Source organism: Lutra lutra, chromosome 11 (genome assembly GCF_902655055.1).
Source record: "Lutra lutra chromosome 11, mLutLut1.2, whole genome shotgun sequence".
Lineage (NCBI taxonomy): Eukaryota > Metazoa > Chordata > Mammalia > Carnivora > Mustelidae > Lutra > Lutra lutra.
In genome coordinates this window covers 59,476,258-59,490,709 of record NC_062288.1, presented here as the reverse complement: position 1 = coordinate 59,490,709, position 14,452 = coordinate 59,476,258, and the positions used below count along the sequence as shown (strand labels likewise).

At 40.9% G+C, this 14,452-nt stretch overlaps 1 pseudogene; it reads left to right on the top strand.

The window, feature by feature from the left end:
- The window catches only part of LOC125080505 (40S ribosomal protein S6-like), a 58,867-nt pseudogene extending 45,727 nt beyond the window's left edge, over window positions 1–13,140 (top strand).
- Window positions 13,141–14,452: the final 1,312 nt, after the last annotated feature.

The window sequence follows — 14,452 nt, the reverse complement described above, 5'->3', positions numbered from 1 at the left end:
TAAATATCTTCATAAAGCAGTTGGTATTTACTGTCGAGGCTACTCGCTACACAGAATCCATCTCCTTTGTTTGGACACAGCATGTCTGGTTCCTTTGGGGCCTTACCTTCCTGTCACAGTCGGCAGCTTTGATCGGACTGTCAACCAAGACACACCAAACCGAAAGAAGCACGCATGGTTCCAGCTGGACCAATCTGGCTCTAGGATTTTCCATCTTTAGTAGCGGGACCTAAGGATAGGAAAACAAAACAGCTGGAGCTCGTCTGTTACAGAATGGCTTCCTGACAAAATTGTCAAATAGTAACAACATATTTGTCCTTAGGAGCTACTCCTGTTCTCTCAAGTTTAAATGAAAACATTTTAGGGCACCTGGGTGGCTCAGTCAGTTAAGTGTCAGCCTTCAGCTCAGGTCATGATCCCAGGGTCCTAGGATGGAGCCCTGCATTGGGCTCCCTGCTCAGCGAGGAGCCTGCTTCTCCCTCTCCCTCTGCTGCTTCCCCTGCTTATGTGCTCCTGCTCTCTCTCTGTGAGATAAATAAATAAAATCTTAAAAAAAAAAAAAAGAAAAGAAAAGAAAACATTTTAATGAACTCCACCACTGGACAGGAACAGTGAGAAAACTATAAAGAAGTGGTCTCCATTATGATCACACAGAATTAATTTATTTATTCAACAAATATTTATTCAATTTACTGAGACTTATACTCTGGCCACAATAGAGTAACAGGGACCTAACTTACCCTTGTCCTGAAATGAACAAACAAAAAAGCAAAATACAGTTTTCAAGCCATTTGGACACAGCACAGTGAGGAACAGTGATCCCTGAAAGAAGGGAAACATTCAATTACCTGCAATTACCTTAGTCTGTTACCTGGAGAGTTTCCAGGTCATGTAGGAGGAAGGGGAAAACCCGGAAATGCCCTGTAGGGGAGAGCTGGGAATACAGTTCAGGCCAAGGCAGCTAGAATGCACAGTACAGAGGACCAGGGAAGAGAAAACTGCGCAGGGAACCTCACAGATTGTCTTCAGCTAAGGGCTGATAGTGCCTGTGGCTGAGGAAGCCACCTGAGGCTGGGAAAAGAAGCACCTGGAAGGATTTAAGGAAACAATCTCTGGAAATTGTTCAGGGCCAGGAAGAGTCCCTTTTCTTATCAGCCAGAATAGAAAAACCTCACGATCCATGGGGCATTTGGTAGAGGAGTCCCTGAAGAAGGGAGTGGGGCAGAAAAAAAGAAATGATGGGTGAAATATTTCTAAATTTCATTACCCACAAATCAAAGAAGCTCAACAAAACCCAAGCAAAAGAAACTCAAAAACTAATCCAAAGCATGCCATAATCAAATTGCTTTAAAACAATGATAAAGAGAAAAATCTTAAAATCATTCAGAGAATGTGGCAAATATAAAAGATTTTTATTAAGAACGTAGTGTTTCAGAGCTTAAGGGATTATTCTCCTTCCTTCCTTCCTTCCTCTCCCCGACCCTCCCCCCACCATTTCTTTCCTTCTTCTTTTGCGAATATAAAGGTTAAAAGAAGTTACATATGTTCTCACTTTGAACCCGTGGTTCTTTGGATTCCAAGGATACATGGTAGAGAAGTTTTTTGTTTGTTTGTTTTGGGGGCTTTTTTATTTTTTGGGTTTTTTCCCCACAAATCAGACACTCTCTATCTTGACAGAACTTATGGTCTATAAATTAGTATAAAATACTCAACATTCAAGCTTTCAGACTTCTGCTTTTTTTTTTTAAGGATGCTTATTGCCAAGTACTCCTAAAAAAAATGCAAAGATGAGCACTTTAAGTTACTTACAGAAAAAATTTCACAAATGAACAATAAATTTTCCATCATTGCAAACGTGTTTTGAAGAGAAAGTCACTCTGAGGTTGACTATAATTGTTGACTGTACTCAGAGAGCGAAGAAGGGAGAGCTGAGAGTGACTTGAGCAAAAGTCTCAAGACTTTTGATATATTTTTTAAAGATTTTATTTATTTATTTGACACAGATCATAAGTAGGCAGAGAGGCAGGCAGAGAGAAAGAGGGGGAAACAGGCTCCCCGCTGAGCAGAGAGCCCGATGTGGGGCTGGATCCCAGGGCTCTGGAATCATGACCTGAGCTGAAGGCAGAGGCTTTAACTCACGAGCCACCCAGGTGCCCCAAGACTTTTGATATTTTTAAAAGTATAAAACATAGCAATTGTGAGTGAGGGTGTGTGCAGTGGGCAGGCAGATTTTAGAGGTGAATCTTTTTTTTTTTTAAGATTTTATTTCTTTATTTGACACACAGAGAGAGATCACAAGTAGGCAGGAAGGGGGGGGGGCAGCAGGTTCCCTGATGAGCAGAGAGCCCAATGCGGGACTCGATCCTGGGACCCCAAGATCATGACCTGAGCCGAAGGCAGAGTCCTAACCCACTGAGCTACCCAGGCGCCCTAGAGGTGAATCTTCTATTATCATCAACTTCACAAAATATATTCAAAAATTTCTTTATGCCATGTATTCTTATTTGTCTCTGAACAATGCTGTAACGATGTTAGAAATGTTCCATTTGGACGTTCAACATGGGATGTGCCATATGTCGTCGAGGATTTTTAGCATGCTACTTGGTGTATAATTGGAGTACGTAAGCACAAAGCCTGGACCCCGTCCTTTCCCTTAGCCTCTCCATCTCTCTTTCCTCTTTACCCATTCCTTTCCTTTGCAATTACTGTGGCCATCACTTGAAAAAGAACAAAAAGCTTGAACTAAGGGAATTTTCTGTTTCACTTTGGTTGTTCTACAACTCATTATCCCTCAATTGACCACTGGAGACTCCGCTGCCATATATTTAAATCACCCTAGGCACTAGCTGGGGATGAATTTATCATGAAACTTTTACAACAGAGAGGGCCACAAGGAATAGAGTGCTTTTAAATGTCTCCTCCCCTGCAGGCAGGTGACAATTTCACTTTGTTGAGTCCCTATTGCTTTCCTATTACACTCAGATGTTTTTATTTTAAGAGGAAAATATTATGGATGAACATAAAGTTTTAGTATCTGGAATGGTTGGATTGCACATCAAGTAGTCGGATCTATTTTCCTATCTTTAATGTATTTTAAGATCAGTTATATTTAATGCTCCTGAGTCTTGCTGGTTCCCATGTCGGGTGAAAAAGAGACTTGCCGGAAACCTAGATAGCTTGAGTTTGAAGGAATTGTTTTGCTCAGACTTCCATCCAGGATATAAATCCATGCCATTGCATTCCTAATAAAACTGACCTTCTCAGGAATGGGGATAGTATTTGGGGTTTATGTGAAAAGCGAATCCAGAATTTGTTGAGATCCCAAGTAACAAAAGAGCAGGGTCACAATATGATGTTTGGCAAGCATAGGACCACAGCAAAGTGTTGTGCAGGCTTTGCACTGCACAAATCACAAACTGCAATGACTGATGTCCCCTAGAACGCCCGTATACAACCTGAACAAATTACATGACAGCCCTAAGCAAAAGCGAGCCAGAAATCAAAAACACAGCAATGAGACTGCACATAGGCTCAGGAACTCAAGCAAAGAGCCTGAGTAAAAGAATCAAGGCCAAGAATAAGTTTTGGATTTTGGATGATGGATCCCACAACTGCAACAAGAGTGTAAGTCTTTGCTTCGGTCTAGTCTGCCATGGCTTTACACGTATTCACCTTCATACAGTCTCCATATCCTTATTACCTAGGCCAGACCTGTGGTCCTCCATGACCATACTCTTTTCCACCTGTTCCCTCTCAGGTCCTCACTTCTTTCAAGTTCCCCTGTGCTGACTCTACTAACAGAACCCCATCTTTCGGGACTCCAGTATGAATATAACCCCTTAAAGATGGGCATATTTTTTAAAAAGCCAAACGATTCTGCTTCTACAAATTTTTTTAAAGAAAATAGTCATTAGTGGGGTTCCTGGGTGGCTCAGTGGGTTAAAGCCTCTGCCTTCAGCTCAGGTCATGATCCCAGGGTCCTGGGATTGAGCCCCACATCAGGCTCTCTGCTCAGCAGGGAGCCTGCTTCCCTCCTCCCCACCGTGCCTGCCTCTCTGTCTACTTGTGATCTCTATCTGTCAAATAAATAAATAAAATCTTTTTAAAAAAATGGAAAAAAAGAAAATAGACATTAGTATTATTAATAATGACAATAATATAAAACAACGTAAACATCCAACAACAGCAAATCATTTAAATAAAGTATGTTATTATTGTGCAATGGAGTATAAAGCAGTCATTTAAAATGACTTTGTGGGGTGCCTGGGTGGCTTAGTGTGTTAAAGCCTCTGCCTTCGGCTCAGGTCATGGTCCCAGGGTCCTGGGTTCGAGCTCCGCATCGGGCTCTCTGCTCCACAGGGAGCCAGCTTCCTCCCCCCTCTCTCTGCCTGCCTCTCTGCCTACTTGTGATCTCTCTCTCTGTCAAATAAATAAATAAAATCTTTAAAAATTAATTAATTAATTAATTAATTAAATAAAATGACTTTGTAAGGGGCGTGTGGCTAGCTCAGTTGGTAAAACGTGTGACTCTTGATTTCAGGGTTGTTTAAGTTCGAGCCTCACATTGGGTGTAGAGATTACTTAAGAATAAAATCTTTAGGGCACCTGAGTGGCTCAGTGTTAAAGCCTCTGCTTAGACCAGCTCCGGTCATGATCTCAGGATCCTGGGATTGAGCCCTGCATCAGGATCTCTGCTCAGTGGGGAGCCTGCTTCCCTGCGCCCCCACCCCGCCTGACTCTCTGTCTACTTGTGATCTCTGTCTGTCAAATAAGTAAATAAAACCTTAAAAAAAAAAAAAGAATAAAATCTTTAAGGGGAACCTGCATGGCAAAGTTGGTTAAGTGGCCGACTCTTGGTTTTGGCTCAGGTATTGATCTCAGGGTCATGAGACTGACCCCAGTGTGGGCTCTGTGCTCAGCACGAAGCCTACTTGAGACTCTCTTTTCTTCTCCCTCTGCCACTCCTGCTCATGGTCTCTCTCTCTAAAATAAATAAATAAATCTTAAAAAAAAAAAAAAAGATGTGAGAGTGAGTTTAAAAATAAGATTACAGAGTGCCTGGGTGGCTCAGTGGGTTAAGCCTCTGCCTTCAGCTCAGGTCATGATCTCAGGGTCCTGGGATCGAGCCCCACATCCGGGTCTCTGCTCAGCATGGAATCTGCTTCCCCCTCTCTCTCTCCCTGCCTCTCTGCCTGTTTGTGATCTCTCTCTCTGTCAAATAAATAAATAAAATCTTTTTTAAATAAATAAATAAAAATAAGGTTACAATACAGTATAACTGCAACTATTTTTTTAAAACTCTATCTAAAATAATAATAATAAAATAAAAATAAAACAAAAACTTTATCCTCTATCTAGACTTAAGAAAAAAGGCTTGAACAATATACACCAAAATGTAAGCACTTTCTGAGTGGTGCCATTAAATTTGATAACATTTATTGAAAAAACAACATATAAGTTGTTTTCCCAATTACAAAAGTAACATACTTCTCACTGCATAAGATAGGAAGAAAAGAGAAGTCTAAAGAAAAATATGGTATTTACTTATAATTGTACAATCCAGAAAAAAAGCCTATTAATATTTTGGAGTATATCATTCTGAGCTCTTTTAAAATGGAAAATAACTTTTTTCTGGGGGGAGGAGTCAAGATGGCGGAGAAGTAGCAGGCTGAGACTACTTCAGGTAGCGGGAGATCAGCTAGATAGCTTATCTAAAGATTGCAAACACCTACAAATCCAACGGGAGATCAAAGAGAAGAAGAACAGCAACTCTAGAAACAGAAAATCAACCACTATCTGAAAGGTAGGACTGGCAGAGAAGTGAATCCAAAGCGACGGGAAGATAGACCGCGGGGGGAGGGGCCAGCTCCCAGCGAGCGGCGGAGCAACGGAGCACAAAATCAGGACTTTTAAAAGTCTGTCCTGCTGAGGGACATCGCTCCAGAGGCTTCACCGGGGTGAAGCCCAGGCGGGGTCAGCACGGCCTCAGGTCCCGCAGGGTCACAGAAGGATCGGGGGTGTCTGAGTGTCGCAGAGCTTACCGGTATTAGAACAGGGAAGCCGGCTACAGAGACAGAGCCGAGGAGTGACTCTCAGCTTGGGGTTACCTTGAACCGGTCGCAGGCTCGGTCAGCTCGGAGCGCGGCCGGAGGCCAGGGTGACGGGAGTAATTGGGCGCTGTTCTCTGAGGGCGCACTGAGGAGTGGGGCCCCGGGCTCTTGGCTCCTCCGGGCCGGACACCGGGAGGCCACCATCTTCATTCCCGTCTTCCAGAACTCTACGGAAAGCGCTCAGGGAACAAAAGCTCCCGAAAGCAAACCCGAGCGGATTACTCAGCCCGGCCCCGGGTAAGGGCGGTGCAACTCCGCCTGGGGCAAAGACGCTTGAGAATCACTACAACAGGCCCCTCCCCCAGAAGATCAACGAGAAACCCAGCCAGGACCAAGTTCACCTACCAAGGAGTGCAGTTTCAATACCAAGGAGAGCGGCGGAATTCCAGAGGAGAAGAAAGCAAAGCATGGAACTCATGGCTTTCTCCCCATGATTCTTTAGCCTTGCAGTTAATTTAATTTTTTTTTCTTTTTCAATTTTTTTTCTCTTCTTCTGCTAAATTTTTTTAACTTTTACCATTTTCTTTTTTAACGTTTTTTAAATAGTTTATCTAATATATATATTTTTTTTTCCTTTTTATATTTTTTATCGGCTTTCTTCTTTTAATAGTTTCTTTCTTTTTTTTTTTCTTTCTGAACCCCTTTTTGTCCCCTTTCTCCCCCCTCACGATTTGGGATCTCTTCTGATTTGGCTAAAGCATATTTTCCTGGGGTTGTTGCCACCCTTTTAGTATTTTACTTGCTCCTTCATATACTCTTATCTGGACAAAATGACAAGGCAGAAAAATTCACAACAAAAAAAAGAACAAGAAGCAGTACCAAAGGCTAGGGACCTAATCAATACAGACATTGGTAATATGTCAGATATAGAGTTCAGAATGATGATTCTCAAGGTTCTAGCCGGGCTTGAAAAAGGCATGGAAGATATTAAAGCAACCCTCTCGGGAGATATAAAAGCCCTTTCTGGAGAAATAAAAGAACTAAAATCGAACCAAGTTGAAATCAAAAAAGCTATTAATGAGGTGCAATCAAAAATGGAGGCTCTCACTGCTAGGATAAATGAGGCAGAAGAAAGAATTAGCAATATAGAAGACCAAATGACAGAGAATAAAGAAGCTGAGCAAAAGAGGGACAAACAGCTACTGGACCACGAGGGGAGAATTCGAGAGATAAGTGACACCATAAGATGAAACAACATTAGAATAATTGGGATTCCAGAAGAAGAGGAAACAGAGAGGGGAGCAGAAGGTATGTTGGAGAGAATTATTGGAGAGAATTTCCCCAATATGGCAAAGGGAACAAGCATCAAAATCCAGGAGGTTCAGAGAACCCCCCTCAAAATCAATAAGAATAGGTCCACACCCCGTCACCTAATAGTAAAATTGACAAGTCTTAGTGACAAAGAAAAGATCCTGAAAGCAGCCCGGGAAAAGAAGTCTGTAACGTACAATGGTAAAAATATTCGATTGGCAGCAGACTTATCCACAGAGACCTGGCAGGCCAGAAAGAGCTGGCATGATATATTCAGAGTACTAAACGAGAAAAACATGCAGCCAAGAATACTATATCCAGCTAGGCTATCATTGAAAATAGAAGGAGAGATTAAAAGCTTCCAGGACAAACAAAAACTGAAAGAATTTGCAAATACCAAACCAGCTCTACAGGAAATATTGAAAGGGGTCCTCTAAGCAAAGAGAGACCCTAAAAGTAGTAGATCAGAAAGAAACAGAGACAATATACAATAACAGTCACCTTACAGGCAATACAATGGCACTAAATTCATATCTCTCAATACTTACCCTGAATGTTAATGGGCTAAATGCCCCAATCAAAAGACACAGGGTATCAGAATGGATAAAAAAACAAAACCCACCTATATGTTGCCTACAAGAAACTCATCTTAAACCCGAAGACACCTCCAGGTTTAAAGTGAGGGGGTGGAAAAGAATTTACCATGCTAATGGACATCAGAAGAAAGCAGGAGTGGCAATCCTTATATCAGATCAATTAGATTTTAAGCCAAAGACTATAATAAGAGATGAGGAAGGACACTATATCATACTCAAAGGAACTGTCCAACAAGAAGATCTAACAATTTTAAATATCTATGCCCCTAACGTGGGAGCAGCCAACTATATAAACCAATTAATAACAAAATCAAAGAAACACATTGACAAGAATACAATAATACTAGGGGATTTTAACACTCCCCTCACTGAAATGGACAGATCATCCAAGCAAAAGATCAACAAGGAAATCAAGGCCTTAAATGACACACTGGACCAGATGGACATCACAGATATATTCAGAACATTTCATCCCAAAGCAAAGGATACACATTCTTCTCTAGTGCACATGGAACATTCTCCAGAATAGATCACATTCTTGGTCCTAAATCAAGTCTCAACCAGTATCAAAAGATTGGGATCATTCCCTGCATATTTTCAGACCACAATGCTCTGAAGCTAGAACTCAATCACAAGAGGAAATTTGGAAAGAACCCAAATACATGGAGACTAAACAGCATCCTTCTAAAGAATGAATGGGTCAACCAGGAAATTAAAGAAGAATTGAAAAAATTCATGGAAACAAATGATAATGAAAACACAACGGTTCAGAATCTGTGGGACACAACAAAGGCAGTCCTGAGAGGAAAATATATAGCGGTATGAGCCTTTCTCAAGAAACAAGAAAGGTCTCAGGTACACAACCTAACCCTACACCTAAAGGAGCTGGAGAAAGAACAAGAAAGAAAGCCTAAACCCAGCAGGAGAAGAGAAATCATAAAGATCAGAGCAGAAATCAATGAAATAGAAACCAAAAAAACAATAGAACAAATCAACGAAACTAGGAGCTGGTTCTTTGAAAGAATTAATAAGATTGATAAACCCCTGGCCAGACTTATCAAAAAGAAAAGAGAAAGGACCCAAATAAATAAAATCATGAATGAAAGAGGAGAGATCACAACAAACACCAAAGAAATACAGACAATTATAAGAACATACTATGAGGAACTCTACGCCAACAAATTTGACAATCTGGAAGAAATGGATGCATTCCTAGAGACATATAAACTACCACAACTGAACCAGGAAGAAATGGAAAGCCTGAACAGACCCATAACCAGTAAGGAGATTGAAACAGTCATCAAAAATCTCCAAACAAACAAAAGCCCAGGGCCAGATGGCTTCCCGGGGGAATTCTACCAAACATTTAAAGAAGAACTAATTCCTATTCTCCTGAAACTGTTCCAAAAAATAGAAATAGAAGGAAAACTTCCAAACTCATTCTATGAGGCCAGCATCACCTTGATCCCAAAACCAGACAAGGATCCCATCAAAAAAGAGAACTACAGACCAATATCCTTGATGAACACAGATGCAAAAATTCTCGCCAAAATACTAGCCAATAGGATTCAACAGTACATTAAAAGGATTATTCACCACGACCAAGTGGGATTTATTCCAGGGCTGCAAGGTTGGTTCAAGATCCGCAAATCAATCAATGTGATACAACACATTAATAAAAGAAAGAACAAGAACCATATGATACTCTCCATAGATGCTGAAAAAGCATTTGACAAAGTACAGCATCCCTTCCTGATCAAAACTCTTCAAAGTGTAGGGATAGACGGCACATACCTCAATATTATCAAAGCCATCTATGAAAAACCCACCGCAAATATCATTCTCAATGGAGAAAAACTGAAAGCTTTTCCGCTAAGGTCAGGAACATGGCAGGGATGTCCGTTATCACCACTGCTATTCAACATAGTGCTAGAAGTCCTAGCCTCAGCAATCAGACAACAAAAGGAAATTAAAGGCATCCAAATCGGCAAAGACGAAGTCAAACTATCACTCTTCGCAGATGATATGATACTCTATGTGGAAAACCCAAAAGACTCCACTCCAAAACTGCTAGAACTTGTACAGGAATTCAGTAAAGTGTCAGGATATAAAATCAATGCACAGAAATCAGTTGCATTTCTCTACACCAACAACAAGACAGAAGAAAGAGAAATTAAGGAGTCCATCCCATTTACAATTGCACCCAAAACTATAAGATACCTAGGAATAAACCTAACCAAAGAGACTAAGAATCTATACTCAGAAAACTATAAAGTACTCATGAAAGAAATTGAGGAAGACACAAAGAAATGGAAAAATGTTCCATGCTCCTGAATTGGAAGAATAAATATTGTGAAAATGTCTATGCTACCTAAAGCAATCTACACATTTAATGCAATTCCTATCAAAGTACCATCCATTTTTTTCAAAGAAATGGAACAAATAATCCTAAAATTTATATGGAACCAGAAAAGACCTCGAATAGCCAAAGGAATATTGAAAAAGAAAGCCAAAGTTGGTGGCATCACAATTCCGGACTTCAAGCTCTATTACAAAGCTGTCATCATCAAGACAGCATGGTACTGGCACAAAAACAGACACATAGATCAATGGAACAGAATAGAGAGCCCAGAAATGGACCCTCAACTCTATGGTCAACTCATCTTCGACAAAGCAGGAAAGAATGTCCAATGGAACAAAGACAGCCTCTTCAATAAATGGTGTTGGGAAAATTGGACAGCCACATGCAGAAAAATGAAATTGGATCATTTCCTTACACCACACACGAAAATAGACTCAAAATGGATGAAGGATCTCAATGTGAGAAAGGAATCCATCAAAATCCTAGAGGAGAACACAGGCAGCAACCTCTTCGACGTCAGCCGCAGCAACATCTTCCTAGGAACATCACCAAAGGCAAGGGAAGCAAGGGCAAAAATGAACTATTGGGATTTTATCAAGATCAAAAGCTTTTGCACAGCAAAGGAAACAGTGAACAAAACCAAAAGACAACTGACAGAATGGGAGAAGATATTTGCAAACGACATATCAGATAAAGGGCTAGTGTCCAAAATCTATAAAGAACTTAGCAAACTCAACACCCAAAGAACAAATAATCCAATCAAGAAATGGGCAGAGGACATGAACAGACATTTCTGCAAAGAAGACATCCAGATGGCCAACAGACACATGAAAAAGTGCTCCACATCACTCGGCATCAGGGAAATACAAATCAAAACCACAATGAGATACCACCTCACACCAGTCAGAATGGCTAAAATTAACCAGTCAGGAAATGACAGATGCTGGCGAGGATGCGGAGAAAGGGGAACCCTCCTACACTGTTGGTGGGAATGCAAGCTGGTGCAACCACTCTGGAAAACAGCATGGAGGTTCCTCAAAATGTTGAAAATAGAACTACCCTATGACCCTGCAATTGCACTGCTGGGTATTTACCCTAAAGATACAAACATAGTGATCCGAAGGGGCACGTGCACCCGAATGTTTATAGCAGCAATGTCTACAATAGCCAAACTATGGAAAGAACCTAGATGTCCATCTACAGACGAATGGATAAAGAAGGTTTGGTATATATACACAATGGAATACTATGCAGCCATCAAAAGAAAGGAAATCTTGCCATTTGCGACGACGTGGATGGAACTAGAGGGTATCATGCTTAGCGAAATAAGTCAATCGGAGAAAGACAACTATCATATGATCTCCCTGATATGAGGGAGAGGAGATGCAACATGGGGTGTTGAGGGGGTAGGAGAAGAGTAAATGAAACAAGATGGGATTGGGAGGGAGACAAACCATAAGTGACTCTTAATCTCACAAAACAAACTGAGGGTTGATGGGGGGAGGGGGGTTGGGGGGGGTGGGGTTATGGATATTGGGGAGGGTATGTGCTATGGTGAGTGCTGTGAAGTGTGTAAACCTGGCGATTCGCAGACCTGTACCCCTGGGGATAAAAATATATGTTTATAAAAAAATAAAATTTAAAATAGCAATATGCTAAATACTATAATCACCAATCAAAATACACTACTTGGAGCTCCAAACTGCTAAATATCTAAATACCACACATTTATGATATACCAAAGCAGGTTTTAACATTTAAGGAGAAAAGCAGCATGTATACAGTGATCAATGAGTTCAGATTTTTTCACTTTGCCATTTTCACATATTTGATCTCAGGGGGTCCCATAAGCCAAAACAAATCCCAGTATTTCAGCAAATATTAAATAGTTCTCATCACATATACTTTTACTTTTAAATATTGAAACACAAAAGACAGAGAACATTGGCCAAAGCAACACCATGATACTCATGAAAATATGTAGATGAAGGGGCCTGTATCGCATACATAGACTTACAAAGTTCACTAACAGCCCAGTAACACAAAAGCAACTGGGCAAACAGGAAAAAGCTGACAGTAATATGAGATAATAATAGCAATGGATTTATTGCCAGGTATTACTTTATGTGGTCATTTGGATTAAAGTTCAGTATCATTTGAAATGTGTTCTAAATTAAAAGTTAAAAATTGTATTTTAATTTCAAAATGTATGCAAAAGACTGCATTTTTGGAAATGTGTATGGAAAGAATAAACTTCTTTCTGAAGAAATGGAAAAAAATGGAAAATAACTTTTTTCTTATAAAAATTATACATATTCTCTTTTTCATGGCAACTTGGAGTCAGTTGGCTGCTTCAGGAAGAAACTGAACATCTCTTTCCCAGCTAATGGCTTCCAGAAACTCATTGAAGAGGACGATGACCACAAACTTCATACTTTTCTGAGAAGCATATGGCCACAGAAGTGGCTCCTGATGCTCTGGGTGAAGAATGGGAGGGTTGTATGGTCGAATCAGTGCAGGGGAAGGTAAGTAAGGCTCCTCCATGAAGCAAGGTGTCTTGACCCATGGCTGAGACCACCTGCTGTTGAGTAAGGGGCATACCTGTTACAGACTAAGGAGAACTGGAAAAAGAAAACACGAATCTGTTCACGGTTATGTTGTGGATGCCAATCTGAGTGTTCTCAGCTTGGTCCTTGTAAAAAAAGGAAAGAAGGAAGACATTCTTGGACTCACTGACATTCCTACACCTTGTTGCCTGAGATCCAAAAGAGCTGGCAGAATTCACACACTTTTCAGTTCCTCTAAAGAAGATGATGTCTGATAGTATGTGTGAGAAAGCTCCTAAATAAGGAGAGTGAGACGTCTAGAACAAAGGACCCAAAATTCAGCATCTTGCTACTCCACGTGTCTTCCAGCTTAAACATTGGTGTATTGCTCTAAGATACAGCGTACTAAGAAAAATAAGGAAGAGGTAGGAGAATATGCTAAACTCTTAGCCAAAAGAAGGAAAGAGGTCAAAGAAGACCTCTAGGACCAGACTGCCAAGAGACAGAGGCTGTCCTCTCAGATCTTCTACCTCTAAGTCTGAGCCCAGTCAAAAATGAGATTTGCTCACTGTAACAAATAAATGAGACATTAAAAAAAAAAAACCAAAACATATTCGGGCGCCTGGGTGGCTCAGTCGTTAAGCGTCTGCCTTCGGCTCAGATTGTGATCCCAGGGTCCTGGGATCGAGCCCCGCATCGGGCTCTCCACTCGGCAGGAAGTCTGCTTCTCCCTCTCCCACTCCCCCTGCTTGTGTTCCCTCTCTCGCTGTGTCTCCCTCTGTCAAATAAATAAATAAAATCTTAAAAAAAAAACATATTCAGTGTTGAAAACTGAAAATACAGATAAGCAAATAGAAAAACATATATTGAATAATTTTTATTTCCTTCTTTTATTTATCTTTATATTATAAATTTTCAATAATGAATATACATGGCTTCATAATAAAAAAAAATGTATTGATCATGCCTCTCCTAGTCCTCAGCTTCACCTGAATCACAGGTTTTCAGTAAAGAAAATCACTCGATGTTAATGGATGAAAACAGCTTAGTATGAAAACCTCTTCCCCTTTCAGCTGAGGTTTTCTGTAACTTCTGTTTTGTTCTAAGATAGGCAATAGCATGAAGTCTACAGAGACATATGAGCCACAGTGGAGAAAGAGACATTTGGGGTCAAGCAGGACCAAAGGCCCCAGAAACCACACTGCTGCAGGCTAGTCTTGGGGCAGAGCTAGCAAGGGGTGAATCGAGACAGACTTGAACACTCAGGAGCCGGGGAGAGTGCTAGTCATGCTTGCCAAAAATGTTATCCTGTACCACAGAAGTAAACTAGGCAAACCTTCAAATATGGCTGCCTTGTCTAGGCTGGGGTGGCAGGGCTCCAGTCTCTGACTAGAGGACAGACTGAGCCCCATTTCCAGGGAATCTGGGGTGCCATACAAGGTAAACAAGTGAGTCGGAACACAACGAATCAGAACCCCATTACATGGGTTGGGAAAGCATGAGAGGGGTGTAGGGGCTACATTGGTACCCAGAGCTCGCCTTGGACCATTGGACACAGGACTTGGTTGGATATAAAGACACTTATCC